Source organism: Chrysochloris asiatica, unplaced genomic scaffold (assembly GCF_000296735.1).
Source record: "Chrysochloris asiatica unplaced genomic scaffold, ChrAsi1.0 scaffold00086, whole genome shotgun sequence".
Lineage (NCBI taxonomy): Eukaryota > Metazoa > Chordata > Mammalia > Afrosoricida > Chrysochloridae > Chrysochloris > Chrysochloris asiatica.
This window is the reverse complement of record NW_006408604.1, coordinates 1,352,705-1,361,961: the sequence shown is the minus strand read 5'-3', so window position 1 is coordinate 1,361,961 and position 9,257 is coordinate 1,352,705.

The following is a 9,257-nucleotide window of genomic DNA, read 5'->3' as shown; positions in this document are numbered from 1 at the left end:
CTTTCAATATTCTCCTCCAACACCATAACTCAAATGCATCAATTCTTCCATGATCTTCCTTATTTACTGTTCAACTTTCACATGCATATGAGGTTATTGAAAATACCCATAATTAGAAACCAACCCCTATAAAGCCTATTGCAGCCATGTTCTGCATGATGTTCATCTGGGCAATGTTTGATTTTACATACATTCATGGTTCCATAAGATTGTAGTTGTTGTTAAATGTTGTCAAGTCAATTATGACTCATACCAACCCTGTATAGGATTTCCAAGGAGTGGCTGGTGGGTTTAAATTACAAACCTTTTGGTTAGCAGTCTAGTGCTTATCTTACTTTACTACACCAGGATTATAATGTTGTTGTTGTTGTTATGTGCCGTGGAATAGGTTCCAACTCATAATGACCATGTACAGGGTTTCCGAGGCTGTAAATCTTTACGGGAGCAGAAAGCGTCATCTTTCACCCGCAGAACAGCTGGTAGTTTTGAACTGCTGACCTTGCGATTCACAGTCCGATTCGTAACCACTATACTACCAGAGCTCCTTTTATAATAGAGGATTATAATAGAGTTCAGAAATCATTTTTGGAGAATTGGACATAGCAAATGCAGCTGTATCCCATGTGCACGATGTGTATCTCACACCTCTTCTTTACAAAGTGATTATGTATAATGGTATAGTATATATAGTCCTAGTGTGGCATTGTGGGTTAATGTGCTGGACTGCAAAGTCAGTTTGAACCACAAGATCAGTGGGTCAAGTTCATCAACTACTCCTAGGAAGCCCTATATAGGGTCGCTATGGGTCAGAACTGACTAGATGGCACTTAACAGCAACAATATATGAAATATGAAGTTCTGGTGTGGTGCTGTTGGATAATCACTGAACCACAAAGTCAGAAGTTTAAACCCACCAGTTGTGACCCTATATAGGGTTTCTGAGGCTGCAATTCTTTACAGGAACAGAAAACCTCATCTTTCTCCCACAGAGCGGCAGGTAGATTCGAACTGCTGACCTTGCAGTTAGCAGCCCAATGTGTAATGTTACCAGGGCTTCTTATATGTCTTGATTGTGACAATGAATGTCTATGTATATACTTTTCTTTCTATCTAAAAATAAATTACTGTATAATAGTGTTTGCTTTGACTCCTAGGAAGCAGTGCCCAATCTTGTGTGTTGTAGTGTTATTTCTGTTTATTTTTTTGGAAAATATTATAGGACATTTCATCATGGCTCCCAAATGCAGCAAAACCAGTGCTAGTTAGAGCAGCAGCAAGAGACAAAGGAAATGTATCAATTTGGAAGTGAAACAAAATGTTGTTAAGCAACATGAAGGTAGAAAATTAGTGTCAACGATTACTTGTGATTTAGGCACGTCACACTTGACAATCAAGATGATTCTTAAAAACAAAGAAACAACTCTCTGAGCTGTCAAAGTATTGGTTCCACTCAAAGTGGCAAGGATAATGAAAATTCAGGGGAACTTAGATGACATATGGAGAAATTGGTGATAATGTGGCCTCAGGACAAACACACAAGCAAATCCCTCACAGCATATTTTAGATCACTGAGTTTATTCAAGATGCTTAAAAAAAGTCAGGACCAGACTACACTATGGTATTCCTACGATGTTCAAATTGCATAACATCTCATTTCACAGAATGCATCACGGGCATTAAGGAGCTGTGGTAGTGCAGTGTATTATGAGCTGTATTGGTAACCATAAGGTCAGCAGTTCAAGTCTCCTAGCCTCTCCGGGGGAGAAAATGAGGTTTTCTGCTCCCATAAAGTCTTACAGCCTCAGAAACCCTATACAGGATTGCTATGAGTTGGAACCAACTCCATGGTACTTAACCACCACCACCATCATGGGCATTAAGCAATACATGACTATATATTAAAAATTTGAGGTACATACTATGGTTTGTAATAACAAGCAGATGCTGTTTGTGATTGGCACCAAGACATTTTTGTTACTATTACTGTTATTATATTAAAAATATTTGGGTGTATCTAGAAGTGCTTATTTTTCTATACATAGAACTGTACACTATATTGTACATACTAACACTTGACTCACTAATGTTAGATATGAACTGTACCTAACTGTTCCAACTTAACGTACAAATTCGACTTAAAGGCAGAATTTGCTCATAATCCAAATACGACCTTATTATAGTTCCAGGTGATATTTTCAATCTATAGTGATTTCTTCTCCTGATTGTAAACTGAGATATTTTATTCAGATGCCATGTCATTTAGGACTAGTTTCAATAGATCTAGACTAATCTCCAAGGGTAGATTAAGTTCTTTCTTTGTATTCATGCCATGTGTTTTTTCCTCTCATCTTTTTCACTTATTAGAAACAATATTCTCTTCTTCTTTAATTCCATGAGAAATGCACATTTATTCATCTCCCACACTGTCCTCATTACATATACTGCAAACAGGATGCCATCTCACATTAATCCCTCAAATGCTACTTTCTGAAAAGACGTTTTAAACTGTCATAATAATATCTGTTGGGTGACAGGAGACTTGGAACAAGATTGGATTATGGTTCAACCGTTGTTAAAAGTTCATGTTCCTATAATTACATTCCAGTTTCTAATTCTCATAGGCAGTTAGCAATGATAGATGAAAATGTGAGCTATTTCTCTGTGTTGGCAAAATCACAAATTTAGAAGACATAGCTTCCTTAGTTATTTTTAAAGTATACTGTTTATCATGCTTGAAAGAAAAAAGTCTTCACTCAAACGTGATTTTTTTTAACAACAACAAAAAAGTCTGTAATATTTAATTACCTACTACTAATACAATATTTTCTTTTGTCTGCAATGATATAAGTTATTCTGATGGGATTTAGTACTAAATGAGACATAAACCTCACATACCTCGAACATTTTACAACATAGAAAGCATTTTTAAACTGTGTTTACAGATGCTGTAGATTTTCTTCCTAGAAAACTGTATTAAATATTGCTGATGTTGTTAAATGCCCTCAAGTTGGTTCTGACTCATAGAAACCCTGTATAGGGTTTCTGAGGAGCAGCTGGTGAGCTTGAACCACTGATCTTGCAATTCAAACCGACTTTGCAGTCTAGTGTATTAGCTCACAGTGCCACACCAGGACTCCATATGTACATGGATATATTTTGTATATAGTTTAAAGCATTTGTGAACTTTCTTATGCCCATTTAAGTATCCAAATTACACAATCCATTCATAGTTTATGAAATTTTAATGTAATTGTTGGGTAGTATATTTGTGATTAAGTCTAATTTATGTTAAATAGAGAGTCCAGGTTACATAGTGGTTAAAGTAATTAGCTGCTAACCTCAAGATCAGCGGTTTGCACCCACCCCCCACTCCACAGGAGAAAGATGTTTCAGTGTGCTTCCTTAAAGATTTACAACCTTAGAAACCCCACAGGACATTTCTACTCTGTCCCATTGGATTACCATGAGGTGGGATCCATTCGGTGACAGTGGGTTTGTTATTTTGTGTTGGTGTATAAGATTAGAATTTTGGCAGAACCCTAGTTGGAGTCAGAGGACACCTGTCTCCATTCTAAATCTTTTCCAAATGTTCTCTCAGTGTTTCTTAACTGGTACTAAGCACAGGACAAATTCACCAAATTATTCCTCATCATAATTGCCTTTATTAAAAATGTTTTACTAATGACAATAGATCAAAATGTTGCATTTCATAATTCCCTGACTCACTTGCTACACCTTAGAGCATTTTTTGATTTGCTTGGGTTTTGACTGAGGGATTTGCCCCATTAAAATTATCCCTCACCATCTTATTTTTTCCCTCCCAGTAAAATTGGGGTTCTTTGTCTATATTTACAATTTTTTTCTCCCCATGTATTTCTTTGATGAGAAAAGCTATTGCTCTATTAGTGAATGGAATTAATTGGTATTTGCTCTTGTCTATAAGTCATTAGCGTAGCAGTTAGGAATTGGCTGCTAATCTCACGGTCAGCAGTTCGAAACTATCAGCTGTTCCCCTGTATACTGAGGCTTTCTGCTTCCTTAAAGATTTATAGCCTCGGAAACCCTGTACAGGGTCGCTGTGAGTTGGAACTGACTCCACAGCACATAACCATCACCACAACACTAATCATTAGATAAAGAACTACCTTATTTTTCTGTTTTCTTAAGGGAGAAATGCGTGCTTTTTGGTGAATTAAATGTGACACAGATATCAACAACAGCAACAGAAACACCTTAGCTATAGTTTGAGATTTGATTCACAGTTTCTCTAAAAGTCACCTAGATTCATTCATACAATCAAAGCATCAACAAAATGACATATGAAATGGTAACTAATAGATTGGTAAAGATCATTTACTGAATTCAGGAAGAAGACTGCAATCATTTTGATTCCCACGAGGACCAAATAATAAAAACACTTTGAAATTGATCATCTGTATATTGATGATGATCTGAAGGGGAAATTCATGTGTGGCATTGACTGTGAACTCTCTTTGTCTTTGCAAGGCAATGTATTAAAAGCTTGGAAATGTAAAAGGTGTTAAGGTCCTGAACAGAGTTGGAGAAAATGTGGAACAAAACCCCAAACTATAAAAAAGACCAAGCTTACTGATTAGAGAAATACTGCAGGCAGCCCAAGACTATGGCCCTGTCACCTTAGAGTTCTGAAACTAAATTCACCAGGTTGTTCCATTTTCAGCCAAGCGATATACAGTATACAGGGAACAGCAACACTCGTGAGGCATGTTCAACATAGAACGGCCAACTGTTTAAGATAGAATGGGCAGCAATTACCCAAGGACAAAGTTCAGGAGGGTTGGGAAAGAAGGAGGAATGAACAGAGAGGAAATAGGATAAGTGAGGTTATATGGAGGGGATTGTGATCAATTAAATGAAACAAAGTGTATTTCTTGAATGTAAAACTGATAATCTGCTTTGCAAACCTTTACCTAATTCACAATAAACAGTTTAAAAAAACAAAACAGAGAGACAAAACCTCAGAATATGTGGTGCTCAGTACATTGTTGACAAAACAAAGCATAGAAAAGTCCTGTGCATACCAATAAATGTTACAGGGAAGCTTTGCATGCATGCAACTAAAATTCCTAATGGAATATTTCAAGTTAAGCTCTACTGTATTTGGGCCCTCCACAACAAATTCTTCAGTCTTGCTTCTGTTGCAAAAAACTATTAAAGAACTTCCAGTTAAAGTTGAAATGATTCTGACAAGCCTGTCTTATAACTACATGGTGAATGTCTAGACTTAGCTTTAATTGGTTATATTTAATGTGTTTATTGTTTAATTGCTTGTGGGAATGATTTATTCTTTCATAGAAATGAGATTAATGGTCACTGGCAGATTTATTGGCATTGCTATCAGAGAAATGACCAAGTGTCTCAAAATAGAATTGAGAAGACAGATTCTAGGCACAGAGGAATTTCAGGCTAATATAACTGCATGAAAATATGCTTTAATAGTATAACCACTTCAGTGATTTTTATAATATGTCCATTAATGTCATTTTTAATTTTTTTTTTTTTATGTACTGGGATTGAAACTGTATCATAGTATAAAATGCACTTGTGTTTTATATGCTGTCTAGCACTTATATTTTTGAAATAGATGGCATTTCAGAATTTAAAACCACTAATTTGATACCATAAGCTTTCTTGTGGCTTTGCTATAATAACTTTTATTTTAAGTAGTAACCTGGAGACCTATGAAAAAGAACCCTACATTTTAAGTACTTACTTTGTTAGATTGTTCTAAGTCTTTTGTTTACATTTTCTATCAATCCAATCTCTCTATGAATCATAAGTAACATTGCAACTCAACTCTAGCTCTTCCTATATCTATCTATCTATCTATATTTGTTGTTGTTAAGTGTCTTCAAGTAGGTTCTGATTTAAAGCAAACATGTATAGGAGCAGGTGGTGGGCTTGACCCTCCCACTTTTCAGTTAGCAGTCAAGTTCTTATCCTATTATGCTACACCAGGACTGTGTATAGCCACCATTGTTGTTGTTGTTGTTTAGTGCCGTCAAGTTGGTTCCGACCCATAGTGACCCTTTATAGGGTTTCTGAGGAACAGTTGGTGAGTTTGGACCACCAACTTTGCGCTTCAAGCCAATCTTATGGTTGAGCACTAGTCCTACAGTGCCACAGAAGGACTCTTTCGCCATCATAGAGGTTAAGAAAGGACCCCTTCTGCAAAAAACCATGTGGCACCCGTGCCTGACTTCCCCTGCCTTCACAAGGGGGAAAGAGAATCAAACTCAAAATCAACCTGAGGCAGATTCCTATGAAGTGGAAGTCTGGCATGCTTTCACCCTACAACCTTATTTACCTTATTCTGACACCAACCATTCCTCCCGCTACACTCTCTGTTTCACATCTGGGTTCTATAATCCATTGCAATGGCCACAGAGAATTCATAACAATACTCACACTTATGGGATTTACTAGGGAAGTAAACAGGGTACAATTCAGGATCAAAACCAACCCAGGACACAGCAGTCCTTCTGTCTGGAATTCTCCTTATCTGCTATACTTCATGCAGGCCTCACGCTTATTTTCAGCCTCTCAGTCATGTGGTGGTGCCTTAGCCTCTGTGCTGCTAGAGCACATGTTACAAAGTTTTTTTGGCCAGTCTGTGAATACCCAAAGGGCACATTCTTCAAGCCAGGCTCCTGCTTGCAGGCAATCAGCTGTACTCAATCTGTAGGCTTAGAACCTGAAGCTGCTGTCTGTCCAGGCTACCGCCTCTGCTGTTGCCTCTGCTATTGCCTCTGCTATCACTTTTTTGTCTAGGTACAGATCTCAAGTGCCACTCATGCTCTTCCTTCTGATGGCTTTGGGATCTTCAGTCTCTTCTTCTGAGATGGCTCCTTTTAAACCTAGCTGGATGACAAGACTAACCAATCCCAGTTTTAGAGTCTTGTATAGCTTATTTGCATGGTCCCTCCAATCACTTGGTGGGAATTAAGACTGGATAGAAAAGCCATATCAAGTAAATTTAAGGTACCACACCCTCCCTACTCCTTTTGTCCCTCTCTAATCACAATCTGGTGTGGAGTCCTGGTATGGCACTGTGGGTTAATACGCTGGACTGCAAAGTCCTTTGAATCTCAAGGTGAGTGGTTCAAAACTACCAGTCATTCCTTGGAAACCCTATACAGGGTCGCTATGGGTCAGAATCGACAGCATTCAACAGCAATCACGACCTCACCTATTTTTTCTGGACATTTCCATTTTATGATCTTTTGTCATAACACTTATAAAAAGGGAAGGAGATATTAACATCTACATATGTATCTCTAAAAACTACATTTCATTTATTTTTTTAGAATTACTTTGCCTTGCTTCCTTAGCTGAAAATCACTTTATTGATATATGTCGACATTATTGTGTATACTACAGTTGTATATAGAGTCCTGGTGTGGCTCTGTGGGCTAATGTGGCAGACTGCAAAGTCGTTTGAACTGTAAGGTCAGTGGTTCAAGCTCTCCAGCTGCTCTTTGGAAATCCTATACAGGATTGCTATGGGTTGGAATCGACTGGACGGCACTCAACAACAACAACATTGTTGCATATAATTAATTAATTAAAGTTGCTGTGTAGTATTTCATGCATGAATATACTACAGTTTACATTTGTTCTATTGTTGGGAGGCATTTGGCTTTTTTGCAATTCTAAACATCCTTGTACTTGTATTCTAATGTGCTTATGCACCAGTTTCTTTGGCTAGATAACGCCTTTCTATTTACTGCTCCACTATATGGATTCACCACAAATTGCTTATCCATTATTTGTGATCTATTGAAAAACACCTTGATTGCTTCTAAATGTTGACAGTTACTATTAATGCCTCCATAAACATTCATGTACATGTTTCTGTGTGAACATGAACTTTTAACTCATTTGGGTAATAACATAGAAGTACAATTGCTACATTGTATGTACCAATTTCTTAGATGTGAATTTGCTGAGTCATAATGACCCTCCATAGCATTTCCAAGGCTGTAAAACTTTATGGGAACAGAAAGCTTTATTTTTCTACCATGATTGACTGTTGGCTCCGATAGCCGACCTTGTGATTTGGTCTAGTGCTTCTCCTACAGAGTCACTGTGCATAGGAAATACAAATCTTCAATATCATAAGATAATATGAAATAGTTTTACAGCATTGCCATATCCTCACTGATAGTAAAGGCAGTCACCGGGTTACAAATGTCCAACTTACTGACAATTCCTACTTGCCTTTGTTGTGAAGTGCTGTCGAGTTGGTGCCAACCTATAATGACCCTGCATTGGCTTTCCGAGGAGCAGCTGGTGAGCTTGAACTGTCTACCTTGCAGTTCAAATGGCTTTACTGTCTGGTGCATTAACTCACAATGCCACACCAGGACTCCCCTACTTGCCCTTGTTGGTGTTAAATTGTTAAGTGCTGTTGAATCAGGTCAGACTCATAACGATCCTGTATAGGGTTTCTGAGGAGTGGCTGGTGAGTTTGCACTGCCAACCTTTTGGGTCAGACTGACCTTGTGGTCCAGTGCTTATCTTATGGAGTCGCACAAGGACTCGTTCAACAAACACTAAAGCTAATGATGGTGAAATCGGAGAATTCTACCAAATTCTTTAGTCTGAATTTGATCAAATATGCAAACCAAAGGCATGGTTTTACATTGGCAGTTAGGTGACTTGAATGAAAAGCTGAAACAAAGAGGAAGGGTCAGTCTTTGGAAAATATGGCTTTAGTGATAGAAATGGTGCTAGAGAATTCATAATAGCATTTTCAAGACCAATGGCTTATTTGTTGTAAATACTTTTTCAAAACAACATAATAGACAACTATACACATAAAACCTCATCAAATGGAATACACAGGAATCAAGTGAATTACATCTGTGGGAAAATACACAAATTCATCAGCCAAACCAAGGCCAGGGCCTTGGAGCAGACCATTAATTTGTCATCTGCAAGTTCAGGCTGAAACTGAAGAAAATGAAAATAAGACCACAAGAGCTAAAATATACCCTTGAATATGTTGTTGTTATGTACCATGGAGTCGGTTCCGACCCATAGCGACCCTGTACAGGGTTTCTGAGGCTGTAAATCTTTACGGGAGCAGAAAGCCTCATCTTTCTACTGTAGAACAGCTGGTAGTTTTGAACTGCTGACCATGAGATTAGCAACCTGATTTGTAACCACTACACTACCAGAGCTCCTTACCTTGAATATGCTGTTGTTAAGTGCCG